Here is a 26,367-nt window from a genome sequence, read left to right as displayed (position 1 = left end):
TGAGGAGCAGCATAACACCAAGCTCCTGGCTAACATCAGCTGCCATGGTCAAGAAATCAGAAGCCAAGAGCCATTAGGCAGGCGGTCCTCTATCCCTGGGATGTGGAAGTATGACTCAGAGCAGGCCCAGCACATAAGAGCCAGGAACTTAGCTACACATCTCTGGACCATCTGGATTAACATGGATGGTCACACTGCTGCTACAGGCCTCAGTTTCCACATCTGCAATTGCTCACACCCTCTTGGAGAACAAGCTAAACTGTTGCAGGGTTTTTCCCATCCAATCACATTAGGGCAGCAGGCCTGTGATTGGACAGGGAAAAGGGAGATGGAGCTAAGAGTTGCAGGGGCAGACATCGTCTCAGAGGGGAGAAGAGGAAGGCCAGGATGGAGGTGGGTGTGAACCAGCATGACTTTAACCAGCCATAGGTAGTTATGGTATCACAAGGTTGTAATAATTGCGATAAAGCTTTTATCATTATCAATTGGTTCTGAAACTATTGAATTGGCATCTTGTAAATTGAGAATTTATTGATACATAAATCTGGTTAACTATAAGCTTTAAGAGTTTTGTTTCTACTGGGTAGATGGGTGTTGTGGTGGCTGACCATGGGGTGGACGGTCATTGCGTGTCAGCGTGAGGAACTTATGAGCTCCAGCCCTGCTGGAGAGATGGCAGGTAGAGACAGAATCAACAGGACCACAGTGGGGCCGAGAGTTGCCAGCACATATGTGGGAACATGCTGGTTCTTTTTTTTTTTTTTTTTTTAATATTTCCTGCAACACTAAACCTTCTCTCAGGACTAATAAGATGGTTCACCAGGTAAAAGAGCTTGCCTCACAGGCCTGATAAACTGTGTTCAACTCGTGGAACCTACAGTAGAAGGAGAGAACCAACTCCCAGATGTCCTCTGACTTCCACATATGTGCTGTGGCAGAGGTGCTTACTCACATGGACTCACTGCCCTCCAACCTACACACACACACAAACACACGCACACACATGCACAAACACACATGCACATACACACACACACACATGCACATACACACACACATTCACACACACACATATTCACACACACATGCACACACACACAAACACACATGCACATACACACACATTCACACACACATATTCACACACACATGCACACACACACAAACACACATGCACACACACATGCACATACACACACATTCACACACACATGCATACACACACAAACACACATGCACACACAAACACACATGCACATACACACACATTCACACACACACACGTAAAAAAATAAATGTACTTCCAGTTCACCTCTAGACACTCTTAAAAGAGACCTTCCTACTCATCCCTCTGTGTCTCTTCCTAGGTCCAGAGTGCCCTCAACTAGACCTTGACCCCCAGTCAGGTGGTTGCAGTGGTTTTTTGTCATCTGCTCCACTATTCCCTTGCCTCTTCTTTCCGCAAATGCATCCAGGCAGCCATCAATCCCCTGGACCACTGGGAACCACACTGAGTTCTGACCCAGAGTCCCCTGACCTAGGCAGATACACTGTCTCTGAGCATTGGAAGACAGATACAGTCACACACTGTGCCTGTCTGCCTACTTCCCTGAGGACAGAACCAAACTCCAGGCATGGAGAAGGACCCCCTCGCTTGGCCCCTATTACATGTCCTCTTAAACTCTCTTTGGACGCTAGTGAGAAAGATCTGGGCAGCAATACTATCAGGCAGGGCACTTGTTCTGCAAAAGACTCCTGAGTCCAGGAAGGCTCAGAGAGACAGAGGTACTCATCCAAAGTCACATAGCTCATATGTAATCAAACTATGGCACAAGCATGTGAGCCCAGAGCAAGCACCCTGGCACCTTACAGGAAGGTACCATCTTGAGCATATTCAAGGATGCTGGGGGGTCTGCGCACCTCAGTTCAAGTCACCTTGCACAGTCATGGTGACACTGGGGGTCAGCACACCTCAGTTCAAGTCACCCTGCAGCGCCACAGTGACAAAACATCATAGAATGCCATAGAAGACCCACAAAGTGCTGAGAATAACTGTTGGGTGCTCAGCCCTAAACTGACATCTGTTTTGCCCCCTCAAAGGCTCAGAGAATCCTGCATAAAGCAGGACATAAAGGATGTAAGGTACTGCAGACAGTACCATGAAACACTGTCTTTTGGATACAACATGACTGGTGAACCCATAGCTCTAGGGCCTTAGTAGCTACCTAAGGCATAAGACTGGGCCACCAACATTCCAGCACGAATGGGGAGATGCTCACACAGCCCCACCCCTCCCCCAAGGAGCCAGAGGCAGTTAATGGCTGCTAAGAGAAAGGGGACCCTTTTTCCCTTGGTATAGCCACTGGCAAGCTGCTATCACTCAAGTAAAGAACCCCCCACCCTTACTTATACACAGAAGCCTTATTAGATGAAGAGGGGGAGGGGAGAAGAGGATGTTCAGCGAGAGGAGCAGGGGATGAGGATGTAAGGGAGGAGAAGCAAGCTCCAAGTACATTTTATAGATGTATGTGTGAAATTATAAAAGAATAGCAGGCCCGTATACAAACCCACACAGCTACGGCTGTAGCTGATTTTTAGAGAAAATGCCAACAATACAAACTGGAGAAGAGGCAACATCTTTAACAAATGGTGGTGGGAGAACTGGACATCCACGTGCAGAAAAACTACATTAGATCCCTGTCTCCGACCGTGTACAAAGTCAGCCCCAAATGGATCAGAGACTTTAGTATGAAACTTGAAACACCGAAAGGGACAGGAAAAATCAGAGAATATACTTCAAGATTCAGCATAGGCTCAGTGGCTAAGAGCACTGACTGCTCTTCCAGAGGAAATGGGCTCAGTGCCAAGCACCCCCATTGTGGCTCATGACCATCTGTAACCCCAGTGCCAGGGGATCCAATGTCCTCTTCTAGTCTCCTGGAGCACGCAAGTGGGGCACAGACACTTGTAGGCAAACATCCATACATACGATTTTTTTTTATTATTAAGAAAAGATTAGACATAGGTAAGGGCTTCCTGAATGGGATTCCAGTTGTCAGGAAATGCAGCCAACAACTAACCAAGGAGATCTCGCGAGATTCCGAAGCTTCATCTCAGTCCAGGAGAAACAGCCAAGCAGGGAGCAGCCAGCAGGATGGGAGAAAATCTTGGCTAGCTAAACACCTGACAAAGGACTGAGATCTAGACCACACAACAAACTCTGAACTAAACAGAAACTAAACCCAATCGATAACAAGCTGATGAAGTGAACAGATGGTTCTCAGAAGGTGTACAAAGGGCCAATAAACAGAAAGAAAACAAACAAGCAAAAGACTGTTCACCGTCATCAGCCACCAAAGACATGCACATCCAAACTCCACTGAAATTCCATCCTACCCCAGGGAGAATGGCAGTCATCAGGAAAGCACACACACACACACACATGCACGCACGCACGCACGCACGCACGCACGCGTGCACATATGCACGCATACGCATGCACACACTCAGGAGATGGAGAAGGGAGCTGGGTACTGTGTAAGCCTGGGGACTCGAGTCCGGATACCTAGCACCCATATAAATAGCTGGGCATGGCCACATATGCCCCCTTACCCTCAGTGCTGTGGGAAGTAGAGGCAGGAGGATAGCTAAGGTTAGCTGGCTGCCAGCCTAGCTCTAGGTTCAGTGAGTGGTGGAGCAGGACACCAAATGTCACACACACACAAATAAAACACACAGAGAGAGAAAAGAAAAACAACAAATATTGTCAAGGGTATGGACAAAATGAAACCCTTACACACAGCTGGTGGGAATGTAAACTAGTCTAAGCCAGGGTGGAAATCAGTTCCTCAAAAAACTCAAACTATGTTTACCATTTAATCCATACACCATTCTGGTATGTATTCAAAGAAACCCCTCAGCAGGCCACAGAGATCCTTACACACCCATGTCTACTGTAGCACTTCACAACAGCCCCAGTGTCCACCAAGACAGGAACTGGTTTTAAAACGTGTTTATCTACACAAACGTGAAATTTCTTCCAGCCACAGAGAGCAAAGTTATGTCATTTGCAGGAAATGGGTGCCCGTGGACATGATCACATTAATCGAATCAAACCAGTCTCAGAACGAGAAGTTATCTTTCTTATTTGTTATCTTTCTCATTTGTAGTTCATAGACTTTGCTCGGAACCTAAAGTCGCAGATGTATACAGGATATCGGAGTAGAACTGAAAGTGCTTAGAGACAAAGAAGACTAGCAAGATGGGGAAGAAAAGGAAAGGAGAATGGAGGGCGTGCTGAATATACATTGTCCACTCATATGACAGAGTCTTTATGGGACACAGCACCATGTACATTGAATACACAAATTTTTCAAGTATGTATTGAACAACAACAAAAAAGCGCCACCTCTCTAAGTGTGAGCCCCAGTGAGTATCAAACAGAAACCGCAGAGGAAGCCCACGTTGGTGTGGGTTGTTTTTCTTCTTTGCAATAGTATGATTAATTCTATCATGCTGAACCTCCACAGTGCACTAGGGCTTGAAGGTAAGATACATACATGAGCAAGCACAAACACAGGTACAAACACACGCACACGCACACGAACACGTTTGCCAGGTGGTTTTGGGAGGTTGTGAAATCTTGGGAGGTAGGACCTAGACATCCTAGAGGAAGTGGGTCATTAGAGCATGGGTCAGAGAGTTACAACTCTGCTCTCCCTCCAAGAGCTCTCAGCTTTCTGAGGGCCCTAGGGTGTAAGCAATTACTTCACACTCTTATCACAGAGCAGCACCTCCATGCCTTCCCCCACCACAACGAACTGCAGCCTTTTAAACCGGGGTCAAAATGAAACCATCCTCCCTTGAGATGTGCCCGTGAGATCTGCAGTCCCAGCATATTGAGAAGTAGCTGACACTGCGTGCAACCATGCCTAGAAGCCTAGATGATCAGGAGCCCCAGGCTCCCCTTTCATCCAGATGAGTCATGCACCCGAGTGGAGAGGATGGAAGGGGGAGAGGAGTGGGGGAGGGGAGTGTTTGATCCCAGCCGAGGACTCACCCAGCAAGGTCAGCCTTGGACAGATGAGCGGTCTCCTCTGTGCCCTGGCAGATGAACACTGCCCCAGCACACCTCCCTGAGCACACATGCAGCCAGCTACCAGGGTGCGGCTCTCTGCCACACCTGCAGAAGGCTGCCCTCAGCACAGACTTTCCCCCACTTAAAGGAACAGGTGCTTTAAGGAAGGCCTTGAGGTTAGAAGGCTACCAAAGTCACACAGTGCTCACCTCTGGGTCTCTCAAGGCCACTGCCCTCTGGGAAGCAGATGTGTCCCCCAAGCAGGTGAGAGACACATGATAGTGTGTCACAAAGTTTGCAGACTGACCACAGATTTGGTTTTACAGAGCCTTAACAAAATGGAGACAGGAATCCTTGAAAGGAGGAACCTCCCACACACATACGTCACCAAAACAATAAAATAAAGTAAGACCACACCCAAAAATAAGAAGTATCAAAAAAGACTCTTCACAGCTAAGGCCACTTCTATGGGGGGCATCTTTCCAGTAGCAGCCAGTCCTAATGCAGCTATTCTGCAGCCAAGATCCTCTCCCAGCAACACCCGGGGCACAACTCACTGCCTAGGGCACACTGTAAGAACCGATGAGTGTGTTTTCTAAATAAGCTGTGTGTACTTCTTCTCTCCAGCTTTGAATAGTTTCCCCAGCTGTGCCTAGGTCAGAGCACCCACATCTCAGCTCACAACCCTCTGCAGAGTCCAAGTTACACCCAGGTTCTTAGCAGCACACCTCTTCCCGCTACCACTTTAGACCGACACTCAAAGTCATGGAGATATACAAGGTGCATTGTGCCCTAGAGTGTCAACAAAGACCAAGCGACAACAGATCACTACAAGGTTTGAGCAAGCTCAAAATGGAGCCACCCCAAGGTATATGCTAGAAAGAAAACTCCCTCACACCTCAGAGCTGTGCCTCCAGGATCGGCCTGGAGGTGAGCCACTAGCTGGGATGAAGGACAGAGAAAAGCATGTGTCTTTGGTGGCGGTAAGATGCTATCTGAGACAAGGCACAGATATGAATAAGAAAGCCAAGACCTACAGCCTAAACGGAGAACTCATGAAACAAGTAAATGAAACAGAATTCCCAAAGCGCTATTAATGGTGTTAGTATCTTCATCTAGTTTTCAGCCTCCCTGTCTTCCTGTGACCACTTCTCTTCAGAGTGGGGAAGCAGAGCTGTGTCCCATCGCCTGGACTCACTCAGCATGGGGCAGCAAAGCCAGACTGTACCAGCTCCGACAAAGGAGAAACTGAGGCTCACAGCAGGAAGGTGACCCCTGAAGGACCCAGGAACCCAGCAGGTAAGCACATGCCTCCCAGACAGCGGGGCCCCTTACCTGGAGTTCCCAGTGGGTGAGCTTGGACACAGTAAAGATGGCTAGTGGGGCCAGAAAGCAATGGTCCCTATTGTAAAATAAGCAGTGCAACACAGGCCTGTTGTCATGAAGATTGGCTGCCTGAGAAGCACTCGCCCTGTCAGCACTGTGAAACAACACAGGAACTTTGGGTGGGAAAGAAATGGTGGACAGATATCAATCAAGGCTACCAAGCAGAAAAGTATTTAGGATACACTGTAATAAATTAACAGGTCCCAGGGTTGGGACTTTAAGAAAGGCCATCTGGTCCACTCCTCACACTCCTTGTCTAGGCTCCGCCCCACAGTTACCTAGCAACAGCCAGGTGTGCCTGACTCACTATAAAAGGGGCTGCTTGTCCTTGCTCCCTTGCCCTCTTCTCCTCTCACTCTTGCCCCTTACCCTCTCTCCCCACTCCCCTCCCCCCTCTCTCTCCACATGCTCATAGCTGGCCTCCTCTCCTCTCCTCCCCTCCTCTCCACTCCCTTCCCTTCCTCTCCTCTCCTCTCTTCTCTCCTTCCCTCCCCTCCCCCTCTCTCTGCCTTTCTCTGTCTTTACTCCTCAACCCCTCTCCCATGCCCTAAATAAACTCTATTCTATAACTATACCATCGGTATAGCTGGTACCTCAGGGTAAAGGGATGCCTCAGCATGGGCCGGCAGGAGCACCCCCTTTCCCCACACCATTCTGCAACACACCTCCACCAAATATATCCCTGGCCTCTCTCTTTTTATAAAACACAACACTCACCACACAGATGGACATCAAGTCAATGGGAATGTATCTAACTCCTAAATATACTCGGAAGCAGGATCTGAACGCATGCCCTTCCACCATCTCACCCTCACCCCCGTACTGTTTTTACCAACATCTCACTCATACTTGGCTAGTCATGGCTGCCCCAGGAAACCAACATGGACCCGGAGGCCCTGAAACCCTCGGGCTTCCATGGATGCAGAATGAAGAAAAAAGAGTCAAGAACTCGTTCCAGACTTAGGGTCAAGTCCCAGCTCCAACCCTTACTGTCCTAAGGTCTTTATCGAGGGTGTTGCCTCAGAGTCCTGGCACTGTTGTATGGGTAAAGGTATTCGTCCTAAGTAAAGTCACATTCGCAGGACAGAATGACGCAAAGAACACTCATCCCCATACCAGCGACCCCTGTGGCCTCCAGAGCCATTACCTACATCAGGGCCAGGTCCTCTTGGCCACCAGAGTGCCCAGCTCCACCTGCCTTGAGGCCCTGCTCGCTGCACCTCGCTGTCCATCTGCCTCCTACACCCTGCAGAGTCACTCAACCTTGGGGGCAATTTTAAATAGAAAAAGAAGTCAATGAATTCTAACAGCCCTAACATATTAATTCTACTTCCGGTACATACAGTCTGACTTCCGGTCTGGCTTTTGAAGTCAGGAGGAAGTCTCACTCTCAAGCCCGCCTCCCTGGGCCACGCCCCTTTCCCTGATCTCTGTTCTCTCCCCCACACCCTTCCAGAAAAGAAAAAAAAAAATTCCTGGGTGCTAATCATTTGACACATGCCCACACTGAATAAATAAATAAACGTTAAAAAGCCCATCCTTAATAGTTTTGTAGTGTCTCTGTCTCTTTTTAGTTAGAAGACACCTTACCTTCATAAAAGCAGCGTTTCCTATCACAATTAACAAATGGCAGCTCACAGCTGTCTCCACCACCTCTAGGACTGGGCTGGGGCCACTGAAACCTTGCACTGGTTACCAATTCTCTCTCCAGGACAGAGACTCAGCCCCCAAAGCACACAAAACACCAACAGCCAGGAAGCCTCGGAGGTGCGAGGTTTAAGAAGGGCAAGTTCTCCTCGGCCCAGAAAGTTCTCAGGAAACCATAGAACCAGCCGCAGCCGCGGGGTATTCCAAACTGCTTCGCAAACCTTTTGTCATGAAATGGAATCTTATCTGCTCTTCCCTGGGCACACCCTGGTCTCCCAGCCTCTTTCCTCGGGTAGGCCTGAAAGCTTTGCAAGTGTAGAGAGAGAAGCAAGGCTCTTTCACTCCAGGGGTGCCCCCCCCCCCCACTCATAGCTCTCACCTTTCAGTGGCTGTTACATCCCAGGATTTGCCTCCTCTGGCCGTGGAGGTTGAAAGGCTGAGGAGGAAGCTACAGCACCTGCCGCAGGGAGCACTCTGTAAATACCACAGCACTGCAGCAGGTGGGGGCAAGGAAACAGGAAGACTGAACCCCAGCAGGAGACCAGGCCCATCCTCTGTGGCCTGCTTCTTCTACCTTCTACTGTACAGAGCAGCAGAAACACACACGCGAGCGCGCGCGCGCACACACACACACACACACACACACACACACACACCAAGAAAACTGGACTCTCACTTCCCAACCACATCACCTGCAAAAGGAGACCTGTCCATTGTGGCAGAAGGCTTGCGAGGATGGAGCTCAAGATGGTTCCAAGTCAAGCTCAAGATATCACAGCTGCTTCCAGACTCAGGAGCAGTGTTAAAACTAGCTGGTGGCAGGCAGTGTAAGTGAGCCAGCACCCCTCATCACAGCCCATCCACCAGGCCCCCTGGTTGAACAAGCAACAGTATCATTGGACCGCTAAAGAAACGATAAAGAAACGTGAGGCACTTGCTGCAGATGGCAGGAAGGAAACCCCAGGCACTCCCCAGCTGCAGAAAGACCTGCCTGGTTTGTTCCCTGCTCTTCAGAGCAGCACAGCTCAGGCATGCTCATGGAAGACGCCAAGAACACACTCAGAGATGAGCAACCAGGCTCCTTCCTGCACACCCAGCTACAGCCTCCAAGAACAAAGCACGCTGACAAAACCAAACACCACCAAGGCATTCCCATAAAACAGAAATCCCAGAATATTTGACACTGAGCTCCCAGTATAATCAGACTTTTCGATTTTCCACCACAAACACAATTTCTGACTTAAAAAAAAAAAAACACACCTGCTCCTCTGAGTGTGTTAAGACACTCAGAAACACACACTCTGAAGGCTGATCCAATTGTCACTGGAGTTGTTTACAGGCACTCAGGAGAGTGTAGGGTGCTTCCCTCCCGACACTCTGTATGGGAACTCCTCTTTGTCCTTGAGCTTCTCGTGTGTGTGTGTGTGTGTGTGTGTGTGTGTGTGTGTGTGTGTGTGTGTGTGTGTGTGATCTTACCAGGGGCTGGAAAGGAGAGACGGAGGTAGAAATGGGTGATACATATTCTGCAAGAATAACTAAGTGCCAGAATCTGTACCCTCCTCTCTCTAGACGGAATCCAGCACAAACGAAGAAATATGTGCCAACTGATAACAGCCACCGCTTCTACAGCTCCTGCGGAGTGCCAGAAACTGTGGCAATGCTTTTAGACAATCGCTGCTCTGAAGCCTGTGAATAGCTCTGTCCACACCAAGACAGTCCTTCCTGATGGCTTATTGATAAGGCCTAGAGTTCAGTTCTCAAGGACCCACATAAAAGGAGTAGGTATTCAGCCGGTCGTGGTAGCGCACGCCTTTAATCCCAGCACTCGGGAGGCAGAGGCAGGCTGATTTCTGAGTTCCAGGCCAGCCTGGTCTATACAGTGAGTTCCAGGACAGCCAGGGCTATACAGAGAAACCCTGTCTCGAAAAACCAAAAAAAAAAAAAAAAAAAAAAAAAAAAAAAAAAAGGAGTAGGTATGAGGGTCCTCCTGCAATCCCAGCACAGGAGAGCCAGAGACAGGTGGTGCTCCAGAGCAAACTGGCTACTCAGACTGGTTGACATGGCAAGCTCCAGGTTCAGTAAGAGACTTTTTGTCAATAGGTGGAGAGTGATCAAGGAAGGCAAATGATGTCATCCTGGGAGGTTTGGGGGCGGGGCTCCACGGTACACAGACATATATACACATGCACACACATGTGAACACAATTGCCAACACACATTCATGAAATATATATAAAGAAATAACCACCTGCTAGTAATCCAGCAGGAAGGGTGAATTCCTTAGACAATGTGTTCAGCAAGTGGTTACAGCCACAGGGAATGGCTCTATTGTCTTTTGTCCTAACCTGTTCAGGAGTGTGACTTATAGGGACCATTTATTATGCTAGGCCCGGAGGCTAGAACCACAAAGTTGCTGTCAGGTCAATCAGAGAAAAGGTCAAGCTAGCTCCATTCATGAGAAAGAGAGCCCAAAGAGCCCCAGCCATCCTGCGAGTGTGAGGGTGGGTGGCTGCCCCTTCTGAGATGGTATAACACCTTGGGGGGCGGGGTAACTGACACATTATTTTAGTGCTCTGAACTTCTTGGAGAAAGATCCATTATTTCCCTTATTTTGTAGGGCAGAATTCGGCCTCGGATGGACTGTAAGAATTTGCTAATCTCCCCACCAGAATGCAAAGCCTGCCTCTGGGCAGACTGCCTGCAGCACCCAAGAATCCCTTATTGATGAGACAGGACCCTTAAAAAGTCTCCCCAGAGGCTTAGGCCTCCTGTTGTTTCTGCATCAACTCTGCTGAAGTGAGCCAAGAGGCCAAGAGTACACACACCCCAGAGAGCTGGTGGGTGAGGGCCACCCCTGAGAATGGGTAGGAACGGTTGGTGAGGGCCAAGAAAAGAATAACTTCTTTCTGTGGTTTCCACATCCTTTCTGAGCTCAGTGTGGCTTGACATACATAGGGCGCTCTCTGCAGAGTGCACTGGCTGTGTGCACAGATTGTCTAAAAGCCATGCCAGGGACCCAGAGGGAGGGGACCCAGAGTTCACAGGTGTCATGATTTCTCTCTAGAAGCTCCAGGAAGTGTGGTTGAGGGGAGATGAGATGGGGAGGGAGGGACTTGGAGTTCAGAGAGTGGGGTGCTCAGCCATGGTTGGGGAGGGGTTACTCACCAGCTTTGTAGTAGCTCATCAGGGAGTGAAGGAGATGTCCTGAGGTCATCTACAGACACACACACACCCGCACAGTACCAACCCTAGAGTGGACATCCTGACACCATCCCTACCACAACACAAATACAGTCAAGGAGTTCCCAGTTAAGTTGGGAAGATACCATAACAAGGCCAGGTAAGGCTTAGCCACAGGAGTCATGGGGACCCCTCTGATGGAGGGACACTTGATGTGGGCCTGTCTCTGTAAATGAGAATTTACAGAGAGGCACAGGAGCCTAAGGGAGATGAGAGGCACCCAGGCAGACAGAGCAGGAGGGACCCCAAGTCTCATTCACATATACACTGACTCAGCAGCACCCCTGCCTGCTCCACCCTGGGATTCATGCTGACCACTAGAATCTCACACATGAATCCCAGAACAGCTCCTCCATGTATATTGAACTGCTCTGGGAAGAGATGTGGAAGAGAAGAGCTACATGGGGGGGACCAATCTGGGACACAGAGAGGAACAGCAGATGAGAGAACTATCTGAGGAGAGGGGCCTGGGCATGGTCGGAGGTACCAGGAAAGGTGTGGCAGGGGAAAGGCACAGCAGTAGACAGGACAAAGGCTGGGCCTAGTGAGTTAGAGATGGCAGCTGGGACACCCAAGGTTCATATGCTATGCCCCTAACAGGGTCATATGGTATGATGAGGCGGGGACTTCATATGACAAAAGGCAGGACAGGACAAAAAAGAGAGCTTGCTTCTGCCTGTTACCAGCATAGCAGGGCACAGGAGAACATTGCAAACTGCAAACAAAAAGGACCTCACCAGACCAGAATAGCCCAGAACCTTCACCTCAGACTACGCAGCCTGTGACACATTGAGAAGCAATCTCTGTGGCAAGTTCCAGCCTCTGGAGTTTGTTAGAGTGACCCAGTTGTCTACCAACTCAAGTACTGGGTATGTGTCCCTTCAAGAGGCCACACAGGTAGTGACAGGAGTCTGTGTTTTGAATCTATTGTGGGAGCCCTTTCATCAGGCATGAGTTTCATGACTATGTTATCCTGTCTTGGTTCATTTATTCAATTTCCCAAATGTTTCCTACAAATTGAGAGTTACTCCAATGGAGAAGTGGAGAAAGATCTCAAACATTCCAGGAGACACAGGACCCTGCTGTGTTTCAGATACTTAGAGGAGCATAGCTCCCAGCCTCATCCATCAGTCAACAGTGGTCCTGGAAGCTCTCAACCTTGATGCTTGAAGGTTTGGGACAGAAGAGCTAACAACCACCTGACTCATTCATGACATCCCAGCGATACAAGTGCCAGGCAGAGGAGAGGGGCCAATGTCTAAAACGGAGCAAGATATTCAGCACTCAGGTACAGAGCCCATTTTTCAAACCCAGATGTGTGAAGTCTCAAGTATGTCTTGAAGATGTTGGAGGCTGGGAGAGTGATCCTGACAGGCCCAGTCTGGTTTTGTTTCTTTCTAGGCTGCCCAGTGAGTGCTTATCAACATCCTGTCTTGGGTACAGCCATCCCATCCTCTCTTGGGAAGAGATCTGAGCCTGCAGAGCTCATGGATGTTGCCATTTGCAGGAACATTGGGTATATTGTCGCTACACAGGATATTTCCATGGCAACAGCCAAGCCTGCTGTCAATCAGCACTCCGTGCCACAGACTCCGTGCATGGCCTCCCAGACTTCTTTTCCAAATGTTAAATTCATCAAGGTAAAATAGTCTTCAAGAGAAAACCAGTGTTGGCAGAGACAAAGAGCTGAACTTGACACCACTCCCGTTTTGTTTATTAGAACAAGATGGTTTAGCTGTGGGTTTTTTTAATGGTGTGGAGGATGGAGAGATGGCTCAGTGGGTAACAACAGCCCTTGCCGCACAAGCAGAAGGACCTGAGTTCAAATCTCCAAAGCCCTCATAAAGATATAGGTGTGGTCTCCTGCACCTGTAACCCCAGTACTATGATGGAGACTGAAACAGGAGGATTACTGAAACTTTCTGGAGTAGCTCTGGGTTCAGTGACAGACCTTGTCTCAAAGGAATAAGGTAGAAAGCCATAGAGCAAGGCAGCCAATGTCCTCCGCTGGCTCCACTCTGGCACAGACGTGGGCATGGCACGCATGCGTACACCCACCATACATAAACACACACATTTTAAATAATAATTGATTTAAAAATCATTTTTAAACACTTTAATCTGAGGATGAGGAAGCAGGCCAGAGATGGGTACAGGTGTCACACACTGCTCAGGGACCACCGTCCCTACTTAATGGGTGGAAACCAGCCAGATGCCCTGCCCTTGGCAAAAGGACCCTCAAACATCACCAAGAGGCTGCAGAGAAGCCAAACCCAGGTCCTCTGGGACCTCCTCCCAAGACCCTGGCCCACAGTTTTTCACCCCTCACTCAGCCTCCCCTCTTCTCCCAGATGTGTGGCCACACCCATCATCCCATGCAGGGAGAGCACAGCGAACGAGCCAGGACTTCTTCTTCCTTCTGCAAGAAGGTACCAGAAGCCAAGTATACTGTCCCCAAAGCACCAGTTTGAAAATAGTGCCTATGTGCACAGGAAGGCCTCTGCACCCTGCACACAGTCAAGGTCCTCAGGCCACCCTCAGAATCAGCAGGAGAGGACAGAAATTCCTAACAGGAGAGGAACCTGTCAAACACTTTAGCAAAAAACAAAAGCAAACAAACAAACAAAAACCCTGCTCTCTAGTTCTCATTGGAGGGCCGATCAAAAGCAGCAAAAGGACTAAAGAGGCAGGCTGCTCAAAGGCAGAGCACCAGAGGATATGAAGTCATGAAATGCTTCCTGGAGCTACTGCTGCCACTGCTAACTAATCTTTATCTTCCCACTACACATGCTCTTTAGAGAGGTTCCTTCCAGCCGATCATGCATACCCTTACCCAGGCTAGGATCAATGTTCCTATTAATACTTCACTGACGGTATGTCTAGACTACAAATAAACACTGCATTACCTCAGTGCAGGACTACGCTACTTTCCAATCCTTTTGTGCAATAAGAAGGCTCAGCAGCAGTAGCAGGTTCAGGACCCGCCCTCAGAGCAGTCACATCAGCGATGAAGAGGCAGGCATACAGAGCCAAGCATCCACTAGGGTGGGTGGAGCCCGAGAAGAGGCCACGGAAGGGAAGGTGAAGCGAGCTTGGGAGAATCCTGAGTCCTAAAGAAGGCTGGACAGTGGTAGGAGTGGGGTTATCGGTGTTGGGGGCAAAAAAGAATGGTCGGTTCAGGTTGGTCGTAGACACGATCAGCAGGCAGGGCAGGAAGGTAAACGGTGACAGTCACAAAGGGACAGGGGACAAGCTGGGAAACTTGTCATAGAAGACCAGAACAACCCAGCCAGGGAATAAGGGGGTAGAAGGATTGTGAGAAGGTAAAAGGAAAAGCGGGGCCTTGGATGTCGCCCAGGAAGAAATCTGCGCCCTCTACTGACCTCTGCTAGTGCCCGTTACCGCGGGTGGTTTTACAGTGTTGCTCGAGTGCCCCCGTCTTTGTCAGTTTCTGTCCATTCGTTCTGTCTATTAACAGGAATACTGCTCTCTGCCCTCATCAGAGAGCCTTGTTTTCACAACTGCACTTAGTGAAGGGCTCACGGCCAATTAGAGTGCTTAGCCCTAAAGGGGCATCTACAGTACGCCTGCCTCTACTTCAGGTAACATGGCAAAAAAGGTTCTGGAGAATAGGAGACCTATGCCAGTGTCTTCTAGGCATGATGGGAACCAATGCGCTCACGAACTCACAGCAGCTGAGATTGCCTGCACAAGATCCAGCCAGTCAACATTCAGCATGGATGGGCGGGGCTCTTGAGGCCCCGCCCCCAGCTGAGAGCTATCGCTAGCCAATAGCTGCTGAGGAAGGGAAGAGTCTTTTTTTTTTTTTTTTTTTTTTTTTTCCTTTAGGGTTGTGGCTCCTGGTAGGTTGCCAAGCTCCAGCGGATGGCCCCACACCGGTGTACATGCACACAGGCAGCACTAACTGGACTCCGTTAGTGACAAGAAAAAAGAAGAGAGCCTAAAGTGGGGAGGGGCTGTTGGGTAGTTGGGGGGAGGAGGGAGGTCCAGAAGGATAAAAGGGGAACAGGGAATGCATATGACTACAATACATGATATTCATATGTGAAATTCACAAAGAATAAAAAAAATGCTCAAAAATTAGAAAATTTAAAAAGGAATGGGATATTGAGTGGAGGGTGTGCCTCAGTATAGAGCACTGAATCGTGTGTTTGAGAGCCTGGGTGGCATCCCTAGCACCACAAAGGGTGCAGGAAAATGAAGTGTGTGAGTGACTATCATTATTGAATACTTCCCTTCATTTTGGGGGTTATGCTCATGAATTTTGATGCTACGTTGTTAAGTGAGAGCATGCTGACAAATTGTTAACTTGTCCTGTGAAAACAATCCTTTTTTATACTTACAAAATGTTGTTCCTCGTCTCTAGTGATTATTTTATTTTAAAGTCTATTTTGTTTGATATCCACAGAGCAACTCTAGTTTTCTCTGGGTTTCTATTCCCATCCTTCAACGTCTGTTTATTCCTCTGGATCTAAAATGTGTCTCACGGGGCAGTGCTGTGGTCCAAGGTCTTATGTTCCCAGATCTGAGTCAGACATGCGCCTCTAAGACCTAACAAATGTGACAGCCTGCGGTGGGGCAGGGAGGTGACTGGTGAAGTTCTGCCCCCACAAGTGGGGTTAGACCCAAGGCATGGCAGCCCTCCCTGACATAGGGGGGCTCACCAGGAAACCTGCTAGCTACAGAGAAGCAGGCCCTCAGCAGACACTGAATATGTACGCACTCTGAGACTACCACCCTCCAGTATGTGTGAGAGAAATTTACTTTATTTACAAGCTCCAAGCCTAAGATATTTTGTTACAGTAGACCAGGTGGATTAAGATAGCATAGAGTTGGAGCACAGGTTCTATCCTTTCTGAAAACATCCATCTTTTGATTGGATTGTCTCACACATTCCTGGTTAATAGTGTCATTGGAATGATTGGACTGGCCTCTGCCATTTTGTCTTTTTTTCCCTTTATTATTGTTCAATAATTTTATATATGCATATAATTTTTATCAAGCTCATCCTCACCCACTCCTCTACAGCTCCTCCCCTACCCCACCAACCATGTTTCCCTCTCAAACTGACAAGCTCTGTCTTTATTAAACCCACTGAGTTCACTCAGTGCTGTCTATACATGCTTGGGTGTAAGCATGGGCAGACCCGTGTCCCTCATCCTGAGGACACTGACCGGACTCTCCCTCACCCACTGCTTTCATCTTTCCATTCCTCTGTTCCCTTTATTGCTTTAAATGAAGCAGGGACTGCACTCAGCAGATAACTCAGGAGCCAAGAGTTATTTATGTTTAATGTCGATAGACAATTTTAAGCTTCTTCAACGGCTTGTTTTTCAGATCCATCATTTTCTTCCCTCTCTGGTGCCGGTAAATGGGAAGGAGCAAATGGACTCCTCATCGAACGGCCACAGGACACCAGCTGCAGTCCAGAATGCCTGCTGCCAGCCTCCACGGCTGGCACATCTGAGGTCTTCAAGTGGATCTCCTCATCAGAAGGCAGGACGAGGTCCTCAGGTTAGGTTCATGATAGATCAAGGCTTCACACCAAGGTGTGGTGGTGGCGGCTAAAATTTTCAAACATACCTTGCTCTTGAGGCTATCGGTATGGGTGCCAAGGAAGCTCTAGGGCACAGAAGGGCCTTATGAACTGAACAGGTCAGACAGCACCGAAAGCTCTCGGCCTGCCTCAGTGCCTGAGTGACACCACTATTCAACCTCCTAGCTTACCTGCAAAGCCCTCCTCACCATTCACCAGCAAAAACTGAAAGATAGCTGCAACCCAGTGGCCTGGGGCTTGTGAACTCTCAAAATGACAACTTATACTATGAAATGGTTGATTCTGCCTGCTTCCCTGTCCTCTGCTGGAGGACTCCCATTTCCCGATACCCTACAGCAACAGGGCTAGTTTGTGTCTTGGAGCATCTAGTGTTAGTCTTGAGCAAAACTACAGAAACAGGCTGAGGGAGGTCTGGGGAGGGGGCACATGATGCTGTGGGAGAAGAATCTCAGAAGGAAAGCCTGGTAATGAAGATGAGCTCCAAATGAAGGCATGGCATTGGCTGGGCAGGAATGGGCAAACAGAGAAAGCCTGCTTGGTCAGGAACAGTGGCTAGACAGTGCAGCCAACAAAGCAAGTCCGTTCCCTGTCCAGAGGATGCTCCAGGGACAGCCCATTGCCTCCATTCATATAATGTGTCTGTAACAACTAGGAAATATTCCCTTATTGTCATAGTTTGAATATGATTGGCCCAGGGAGTGGCACTATTTGGAGGTGTGGCCTTATTGGAGTAGGTGTGTCACTGTGTACATGGATTTAAGACCCTTGCCCTAGCTTCCTGGAGGTGAGTATTCTGCTAGCAGCCTTCAGATGAAGATGTAGAACTCTCAGCTCCTCCTGTATCATGCCTGACTGGATGCTGCCATGTTCCTGCCTTGGTGATAACGGACTGAACTTCTGAACCTGTAAGCCAGCCCCAATTAAATGTTGTCCTTCTAAGAGTTGCCTTGGTCATGGTGTCTGATCACTCATGGAAAGAGAGGACTTAAAGGACTCAAGAAGTTGGAGGCTGTAGAGAAGGCTCAGTAACTGAGAGTACTTGTTGCCCTTGCAGGGAATCTAAGTTCATTTCTCCAAATCTACACATCTTGTGGCTTATAGTCAATCATAACTCCAGTTCCAAGGGATCTGATGCCCTCTTCTGACCTCCCTGAGCACCAGACATGCATAACACATGTACACCTGCAGGAAAAACACTCATACATACAAAATAAAGATATTTTTAATTCCCTAGGAAGTAAATAAAACTTAGAAGTCTCAGGAAGCACCTGAAACTCACAGGACTCACACACACACACACACACACACACACACACACACACACACACACACACGACCCTCGATCACATAGCCAAAGTCATTTCAATTTATGTGTGAGCCCAACCCACTTCCACCTTGATACCTGCCAGACACTTTCAGGCACCAGAGCTCCACGGAAGAAGCCAGCAAGGGATCATTCAACACACAGTGTCCTAACTGGCCTGGCAGAAAGTGGTAGATTAGGCACCCCTGCTGGAGATAGCAGGGGCCACAGCCATGTAGGGAAGTACTGGAAAACATCTTAAGTTTCTAGGGTAAAATATTGTAGCCGACTTGAGAAACTAATACCCTTAGTAGAAGTGACACTAGGAGTGTCCAGCACTCTCCAGACATATCAGAGTGACTACCTAGGCTACAAGTTAGTGATAAGCAACTGTGAGCCCTCCCACTCCCACCCCACAGCACAAAGCTATGAGCAGAAAACCTTGTGGATGGGACCATCAGTATTCCCTGCCTCCAGCCTTCAAAAAGCCATTTGGGCTGGTGTCAATACTAGGTTTGTATTTTTATTCAAACTGTGTGCCCTGTGGGTCTCTCCCCTCCCCAACAAAGGCAGCTCCAGGTTCTCTAAGACCTGGGGGCCCAAGATACAAGAAACCCTGCTGAGGACAATGGTTCCCTGTCACTGTTTGTCATCAGGCTGAGCTTCTGGTTCACAGAACAGGAAACCAAAGAGCCACAATCCTCCCTGGCCCAAGGTCACACAGGCAACAGAAGACAGAGTTGGGGTGGGGAAACTGGTGGGTGTAAATACCTTGTACTACCAACACTTAGCCTCAGGGAGCTTCAGCCTACAGCAGCAGGGCCCAACATGGATACTGTCACTTCAGTTGTGCAGTGCTAGAGCAAGCCCAGGCCTTGGGCAGGGGTCGGGGAGGCGGGGCTAGTTAGCCCCGAGCCTACCCCATCAGTCTGTCACTTTAAATATTCTAGTGATTACATCATAAAATTGAAACAGCAACTAGTAATATTAACAGTACTCAACACCTCCCCAGCAGGACCCTCTCCCCACATGCCCATGGCTCCACTCACCCCTGGGCTTATTCACATTAGTAAGTCTGACCCCTTGCCTGCTGGAGTCATGTCTCAGAGCTCAGGAGCCACACTGCTGCAACAGCAGCTCAGCTCCGGAGGTCTCCTGGTCATCTGACACAGGTACCTGAGTTTCCAAGCCTGAGGACGCTCACTCAGTCTAAGCACCTCCAGCAGGGGTATCACAAACCTTATACTGGGCTAGCCTTTCATGCCTTAGCAACAGCAGACCGGGGAAAAATAAGGACACCCTCCAGATCTTACAGAGGATGCAGAACCCAGAAAAAAATGAAGCCTTGTGCTCAGAGTGAGCAAGGCAGCATGGGGAAAACTAAGTCACCCCACCTCCACGCAGCAGTGATGAGTGGTGCACGTGAACACCACCTGGATGGCTGAAAACTTGGGAAATGAGTCTCCGCATGCATGATGCTCTTCAGGGTGGAGAGTGGACGTGAAAGAGGGAAACAAAGTCATATCAGCTCACGATGACTCTCAGAAGGAAACTGAAGCAAGGATGAGGGGAAAGTGGAGTTCTGACCTGCGACAGCACTTTAAGATGGGAAGGAAGCCAAACAGTCATCCAGGGCCAGGGCAGAAGACAGCCTTCCAGAGAGCAAACAGCAAACAGAAATGCTCGTCACAGCAAGAGTCCGGCATGTTCCAGAAACTGGCAGAGAGGCAGCTAGGGTTCCCTGCACTGTGCCAGCAGGCCTCCCTTGGCCGCTCCCCCACTCCTCAAGTCCTCTCCCCAGCTTCGGGGTACTCCCATGCTCTTGCTGGGGAGATGAGGAGCCACTAAACTGGACTCCTGGTTGGATGCTCCCAGCACAGGGCTGGGCATGGAGGACCCAGAACCATTGCAATGGTTAGTTAGCTTTATGGTCTGTAAATTTACATCGGTTATTTTTGTTGTTGTTGTTATTGTTTTAAGAAGTCATGTAGAACAGGGAAGGAGGTGGACTGCCTCAATGGAAGATGCAGATTGTTGACATCATTAAACAGTGTCCCATGCTGGAGTGCACAGGTACAGTGCCAGCCTCCAAAACACTATTAAAAGGGACATGGAAGGAGCCCTCTAATCTGTCGCTACCCACCTGACTTTTATGCCTCAGCTCTGCGGGGAAACAGGACACCCCTCCCATGGCACATCCCACTCTGTCCATCCCCGAGTTAAGTACCAAAACCTCTGGACTCAAAACACTGCGAGGGAGAGGCTACAGGCCAGAAGGCTGAGCCAGCACGTCCCTGTGACCTGGAATACACAAGCACATTACCACCACAAAGCCCAGACCCCACTGATGCACACAGAACCTCTTTCATTCCTCAAAGTGGTCCTTCAGCCAAGCCAGGGCCACAGGGAGAGAAAGCAGGCGGCCAGTGCCCAGTCCCAGGTTGCCATGGTTAGGCTGAAGTCATCAGGGCACTGAAGTGTACCAGGCCCTGGATAGGGGGAAGAGGCCACACTCAGGTCACACCGAACAACACATAACAGACCAATAGCTGCCCGAATGTGCTGTCCCAGGAGACAACTTCTGTCTGCTGCACAGTGCCAAACAAGACCTTCCCCATCTTTTTGTCCAGGGGATTTGCAAGCACAAAACTCCAGTGTTCTACTTTGCTTTCTGTTGCTGGGATAAAGCACTGACCAAAAGCAACCAGGGTTTATTTCATCTTACAGCTTACTGTCCATCATCCAGGAAAGCCAGGACAGGAACTCAAAACAGGAACAGAATGACCATGGAGGAATGCTGCTTACTAGCTTGCCCCCCATGTCTTTCACATGCCTAGGTCCACCTACACGGGGTGGCAGCACTCCCAATGGACGGGTCTTCTCCCATCACATCTCACACCTCACATCAAGACAATACTCCTTAGACTCGCCCACAGGCCAATCTGATGGAGGCAATTCCTCAATGTATGCTCTCTCTTCCGAGGAGTGTCCAGGTCTGTATCAAGCTGGCAAAGCAAAGTATGAGAAATGGCTCAACAGATAAAAGTACTTTGTGGCCAGGCCTAATGGTCTGAGTTCCATCCCCAGGTGCCACACAGTGGAAGGAGAGAACCAACGCTCACATGTTGTCCTCTCACATCCACACAGCTGTAGCAGGTACTCTCCCCTCAACAAATAAATAATGTCATTAAAAAAATAGTATGGCATTCTACCCTGAGTGAAATTGAGACACAAATATATCACTTCAAGCCATACTCTTTCATTCCTTGGCCCTAAGATCTCATGTTACTATCACAATATAAAAGACAGTCCAATTTTAAAAGTTCTACTCTTTAAAAAGAAAATTGTCAATGATTTTAAAGTCCATGATTTCTTTTTAAATCCAACATCAGGGCTTCTGAGATGGCTCAGCAGTTAAGAGCACTGGAGCTCTTGCAGAAGACCAAGGTTCGGTTCCCAGCACTTACCTAATGTCTCACAACCATCCATAACATATACATACATATGTGCATACAGGCAAAACACTCAAACACATAAAATAAACCCAAAAATTTTATAAATAAAAATCCAGGGTCTAGAGAGATGGCTCAGTGGTTAAGAGAACTGGCTGAGGATCTGGGTTTGTAACCCAGCACCCACATGGTGGCTCACAACCATCTGTAACTCTATTTCCAACTTACCTTGCAACTAGTTCTTTCCTGATCTCTGAAGGACACACACACACACACACACACACACACACACACACACACACACAGTGCACTTACATGCATGCAGGCAAAACACTCACACACATAAAATATAAAGAATAAAACCAAAACTCTATTAACTGTGAATGCCTGTGTGAAACCCAAAACAAGTTCCATGTTTCCTTATTCCGAGAGGGAAGGACCAGACCACAGTTACAAGCAAAACAAAACCAAACCAATACTCAACAGTGGGAAAAGTTCGATGTCCATCTTGGACTCACCCTTGATTTTCTGGGCTCTAAATGATTGGTTGTAACCACCCCTTCAGTTCTGCCATCCACAGAACCCGTAGCTTGCCTTGTCAGCTCTAACCAGCTGCACTTCACACCCACTACTGTCCTTGCAGGATGTCCCAGGGTCCAACATCTCTAATATCCTGGGGTGCCCACAGCCATACCTTCACCAATGGCCTCTCTTGGCCTCCAAACTTCTCTCCATGATACCATCAATCTTAATGGTTTCACTGCTTTTGAAGCTATACATTCACTGGTGGCCTGGCCTGGCCTGGCCTCTCCAGTGCCAAGCCTCAGCTGCTCTCCATGGCCCCTTCATGCTTTCAAATCCAGAACTACCTAAGGGACTCTTATGCGTCACCAACTTCTGTGGCCAGCTTGAGCTGCAGCCTTGGCCCCTTCTGGACCTCAGCTTCTGTGTGCTGACCCAGAGGAGACACCTCCCAGAAGATCTCAGTGATACTGGTGTCTTATTAATCACTGTTGATTCTTCAGCCTCAGTTGACCAGAAACTACAGTCTCCACTCAAAATCTATCATAAAATGGCCCCAACAGTGTCTTTGATGGACTCTCAAACTTTTCCTCTGAAGCCTCACAAGGCAGGCCTCCACTGTCTGCACAGATTTCAGCACCCACAAGCTCCCACAGAATAGACCATTAAGCTCTGAGCGCAAATGGCTTTTCTAGCCCAAAGCTTCAAATGTTTCTCCCATTGCCCCAAACAACATGGTCAGGTCAATTATAGCAACACCCCTTGGTACCAATTTCTGGTCTAGTTTGCATTCTGTCGGTGTGACACAATATTGACCCATAACAACTTCAAGGTGGGCACGGTGGGAGTTGTTACAGGTTACTGTCAGTCACTGCAGGAAGTCAGGGCAGGAATTCAAGACAAGGACTTGAAGGCAGGAACTGAAGCTGAGGTCATATTGGAGTGCTGCTTACTGGTTTGTTCCCCATGGCTTATTCAGCCTGCTTTCTTATACAACCTACTATCAACTTCCCAGGAGTGGCATAGTTCACAGTGGGCTGGGCTCTTCCACATCAATTAGCCATCAAGACAATGAATCCTCCACAGACATGCCCAGAGACCAATCTGATAGACGAAATCCTTCAATTCAGACTCCCCTTCTAAAGCGTGTCTAGGTCTATGTCAGGTTGACAAAATCCATGACACGAGGACCATTGACTCTCACCAAATAAGGAAAGTAAAATGCAGAGGATCCTGAAGGGCACAGACGTTTGTTTGCACAGTTAACTGGTAAAAAGCAACACTGGCACGAACCTGAAGCTGGTATTTGCACTGGGCAGTGAGGGTCCGTAAAGAACTCATCCTGCAGCTTAGGATAATAGAAAGTTCTGGAAATGGATGACAGCCATGGTGACAGATTAGTGCAACTCTGCTTAATGCAACAAACTGTGCACTTAACAAGGATTGCTGGGATAGCCATTGTTAAATAGTAAGTATACAGTTAATGTAAAATATTTTAAGAATTAATCAGCAGATTTTGACATTAGATATAAGATATATCGAACCCTATGCCCCACAAATGTGGTAAAATTAAATGAGTGGTAATCAAAGTATAGAGTTCCAAGGAAAAAATATGAAGAAATAAAGAACACTGACTTCCTGCCTTCAAACTCGCCAGCTGTGCTGAGCCTCTCAGTGTCCATTTCTTAAGAGATCTCCCTCTGGGTCTCAACAAGTTCAGAGTCAGAGACAGCATGGTCCACAGGGCAGCGACCACCTCCACCCACCATGCCAGCTCTCCCGGGTCCAAGCCAAAGCAGCCACAGACCATCCTGCACAAAAGAGCAGGGCAGGGTTGTGTGCCAGTAACTATTGACACAGGTACTGGCTGCCAACCCTGGTGTGAACTCTAACACTTGGTAAGAGCTTTGCTACACTGTTCCAAACCCATCTGCCAGTCCACTCTGAAAGCTCTTGAGAAGCACACTTCTTGGGAAATTTAGAAAAGGTGTGCCCAAGCCAGAGGCAAGAGCAGAGTGCCATCCATCATTCTGGTCCTCTGGGTTGCCCTCAGAATGCTGACCTCTTGTCTGCTTCTAGCTAGGGTTTGTCCCTAAAAGATTACTTTTATTTTATGTGTACAAATATCTTGCCTGTGTGTATACCTATGCACCATTTATATGCCCAGTGCCTGCAGAAGCCAAGAAAGGGCATAGAACTTCCTGGACCTGGAGTTGCAGATGGTTGTGAGCTGCATATGGGTGCTAGGAACTCAACCCAGGTCCTCTTCAGGAGTAGCAAATGCGTTTAACTGCTGAAATATCTCTTCAGACCCCCAGCCAGGGTTTTGACCCAGCATCCAATTACATCTCCAGAGTCCTCACTGTCCTCATGTCCACTTCCTATGAGACGCCTGCCTTCTCCACTCTCAGTTCAGGCTCCCAGAGCTACCCCTACCCCACCCCTGTACCGATGCTGCCTGCGTCCTCTCTGCCTTCAGCTACCTGTGGAACCACATAAGCAAAGATAGCACTTCTTTGACACTTTGGAGTTGGAGGATTGCTGGCCATCCCAGGATCCTTTTCTGAGCCTCTAACTATAGCAGCCCCAGTGGCTAGGAGGTCATTACGGTGCCATGTTTCCATAGAAAGCAGAGGGACAGTACCTAAGCTTTATTCTAGCCCTGCAGGAAGATGGTGATACACTGCCAGGGTTTCACACATGGGGCAGCATTTGAGGTAGAGGAAAGCTCACTGATCTTCTGCTCCTCTACTGGAGCAAACTGCTCGTCCTCATCACGTGATCTGTACCTGCACGGCATGGGGCTAAAATAAGAGCCCTCAAGGCAGAAGTGGGAGGCAGATCGGTGCAAGCTATTCTCTTTATATAACCCTCTCTCCCACAGAGCTCAGAGACTGAGTGCCTTGCCTAGAGACACAGAGACACCGGGGCCTGAGCTCACCTCACCCGGGACTGCTTCTTAGGATCATCAGCTTAGCCCCATGGCAAACGAGAGTTTCCAGCAAGGGCGTCTGCTCTGCCACAGAGCTGAAGGACACAGCTCAGCACAGACTTATCATCATGATCGTTTAGTAAGAGGACCACATCTCTGATCCCCAGACAACCCAGCAAAAGAGGGACACTGCCACCCACCCCACCCGACCCCCATTTATACAGAAAATGAAGACTGAGCGAGAGGTTAGTGCTCTTGCCCAGATCTCTCATAGCAATAAGAATCAGGGCACAGATTCTAGTGGGGCCATTCTATCATCCTGGAAGAGGAGACCCACTCAAGCGAATGGGGACCACAGTAATACTTAGTCCTCACAGGAGGACCCTTACTCAGAAATCCCAGGTAGAAAACGCCTTCCGAATTCCAAGAGGCAGGTAGGTTTTGAGACATCTCAGTTCCCAGAATCCCTAGTGGGCTAGATCTGCCTGAGGGGAGACCCACATAAATCTTGCTGTTGCACACAAGTGTGATGCTCTGGGGGGTACACATAGGGAGTCACAGTTTGGCAAATCAAGAGAAAGCCACAAGAATGTAACTCCGGTGCAGGGTTACATTATTACATGAACAGGAATTTCTCAGACAGACAAGAAGGAAACAGTATTTTAAAGGAACGGCAGGGAAAACCCAATTTGTGTGCAGACAAGACCATGAAGCACAAAAGTTGCCGAGACAGGACAGCAGGAAAAGGGATCAGGTGGGCCAGGGACACCAACAGTGAGGAACTTGCTGCACAACGGAGACAGTGGGACTCTGAAGATGGCTTATAAAACAGGGAATGACAGTCTTGACATCTACAAGACCACAAACCTTTTGAGAATTTCATGTTGTGAAACGGCCCAGGTGATGAGAACTATCTGCAACTCCCGTGCAGACCTCAGCAATCCTACCTGAAGCAAGGTCTCAATGAGCACTTTGCGACAATCCTCAGCTTCACAAATGAACCCACAAAATGAGCTTTCCAACCACACCTCACTTAGAACCCGTCCCTTCCACTTGGCCTGCCCACCTGATGGGACAATCATCAGCCAGCCCTCTGATCTGGAGAAACAGCCAGCTCCTCCCCTAGCCTTGCCCACACATCAAAGACTCCCAAGTTACAGGAGGTGGCATCAGATATCCCCTCTCCTCCTCGGCTTTGGGAGGTACAGCAATTTACTGCGAAGGCCTGGG

At 48.7% G+C, this 26,367-nt stretch overlaps 1 protein-coding gene across 19 annotated transcripts in view; it reads right to left on the bottom strand.

Annotated features, from left to right (window-relative positions):
- Jakmip1 (janus kinase and microtubule interacting protein 1) overlaps window positions 1-26,367 on the bottom strand; it is a 124,763-nt gene that overhangs the window by 94,580 nt on the left and 3,816 nt on the right. Inside the window, exon 1 of one of the 19 annotated variants that reach the window (XM_011240788.3) lies at window positions 26,005-26,241. The exons of 7 other annotated variants lie outside the window; for them this stretch is intronic. The gene's annotated coding sequence lies outside the window, so the exon portion shown is untranslated. Of the gene's footprint in view, window positions 1-5,059; window positions 5,245-7,610; window positions 8,338-8,489; window positions 8,764-8,802; window positions 9,269-9,370; window positions 9,394-19,818; window positions 21,949-26,004; window positions 26,242-26,367 lie in introns of those variants that run through there. 11 more of the 19 variants (XM_017321139.2, XM_030254876.1, XM_030254877.1 and 8 more) reach the window with 11 other exon arrangements.

The sequence above is a fragment of the Mus musculus genome, chromosome 5 (genome assembly GCF_000001635.26).
Source record: "Mus musculus strain C57BL/6J chromosome 5, GRCm38.p6 C57BL/6J".
NCBI lineage: Eukaryota > Metazoa > Chordata > Mammalia > Rodentia > Muridae > Mus > Mus musculus.
The sequence above is the reverse complement of the archived record's forward strand: the minus strand, read 5'-3'. Positions and strand labels throughout refer to the sequence as shown.